This window comes from Dipodomys spectabilis, unplaced genomic scaffold, assembly GCF_019054845.1.
Source record: "Dipodomys spectabilis isolate Male_0828 unplaced genomic scaffold, ASM1905484v1 ptg000173l, whole genome shotgun sequence".
Lineage (NCBI taxonomy): Eukaryota > Metazoa > Chordata > Mammalia > Rodentia > Heteromyidae > Dipodomys > Dipodomys spectabilis.
The window spans coordinates 5006176-5008101 of NW_024870850.1; positions in this window are offsets into that span (position 1 = coordinate 5006176).

Here is a 1926-nt window from a genome sequence, read left to right on the forward strand (position 1 = left end):
CATTAAGCACATAGGTTTGATTCGTATAGACAAGGTCTGATCTAAATCTACAGTAATTTTGCCTTTTGTCATAGTTTATATTATAGAATTTATACTTCAAAGACTAAGGATCTAGTGTGCCTTTTCCTAGCAGTGGTAGTCAACAAGTGATGGTGATCACAATTTATATTGTAGTTTTGGTTCTATATTTTTGGTTCCTCCTTTTTAATCTCCACTTAATTCTATTATCTCCTCTTCATAATGTCTTTTCACTCTTGTTTTTCTCAATAACTCTTCTAAATTTTACAGATTATTAACTTCCTGTCTGCACACCACCATGTTGCAGAGCCCTCCAAACTATTTCATTAATATTTTCTTCTTCACAAATTTACATCCTTTAATGTTGTACTTAGAGTTTGTTTTATTCAATACTTGTATATTTCCATTCACACATTCACCTTTTGAAATTATCCTGAGTCTCATTTATGGGACCTTTCTCTCTGTCCCAGTCTTTGTTTCTCTTTGATTCACTCCATCTCCTTCTTTGTCTTCCTCTTCCCTTTCACACTATTTTCATCATATAACTTAGGAATGAAATTTATATGTTACAAAAATTAAGCCTCTATTGATGATTACAATGTATAAGATGTTCTGCACTTTCTCCTAATATTAAAGTCCATTATTCATAATAGTAATGCCCTTCTTGCCTGGATATCATTTGTATTTTATGATTGATTCATCACTATGCATTAGTTTGACACAAAGAATTTTGAATATTAATTATATAAGATTATATCTTAATAACATTTTTCTTACAATCTATTCAACATGAACATTTTTATTTGTCATATTTCAAAATCCCTAATTTGATAAGAAAAGCATCACTTATTGGTTCAAATAGGTTGACTTAGTCCATTCCATATAATTTTTACAAAATCACATATTTAAGTGATATAAACCCAATTGCACTCATTTCTTGTCTCTACTAGTGTTAGTTACATGTTTCTTCTCATATTAATTCAATTCATTTGTGCATATGTGTACTCAGGCCGTATATTTTCCTTTAACTCTTTTATTCAATCCTTCTTTACCATTTGACTCACAACTCCATTTTTAGCTGTTTGTCTCTTATTGGAAATCAGAGTCTCATACATTTTCTTCCCCAGTTTGACTTCAAACCAATTTTTATTTTTACATTTCTAAATAATAAATAAATAGATATGAAATGTACTATAACTTTGTATAATTTAAAATTTTAGTTTACAATATAACAATATTTGACAAAATATTGCGTGTATTTTTTTTGTTCAGGGCATAATGTTTAACAAATGAAAATGTAATTAATTTTCAAGTTCCTCAGTATGTTAATCAAGATATCAAAATATTCATGTTTTCACTGATATATTTTTTACTATATCCCTTATTAATTTAAGGCATTTCATTAATAGATTTGAGTTTATATTATTGAGTAAAATACTGAATCCTCATTGTATGATGTGAAATTATTGGGAGAATATGTGGTTTTATTGAATTTGCATAGTATTTTGTAGCCTTTGCTAATATTTTCTTAGGATTTCTGTAATCTTACACAACATTTTTCTATTAAATGAAGAAATGAAATAATATACACATGGATGGGTTGATGTCTTGAAGTAAGATTGTATAAACGGGAGATAAGGAGAAAGTAAATGTATGTAAAGAAAAAAATTCATAGATAAATAGGTAGAAGAACATAGGTAAAAAGGGAACAAGGAAAATGTAGCCGTATGTGCTATGTTTATTTGTGTTACAATAAAACTTTATTCATAAGAAACAGGCTGGATTTGGTCCTTGAGTCATGGTTTACTTATCTTCTGTGTTGTGTGTGCTTGTGTCTGTGTCTGGGTCTGTGTGTGGTATTGAGAATCAAATTTCATATCTTTTTATCTGATTTTAGTTGCTTTAAAA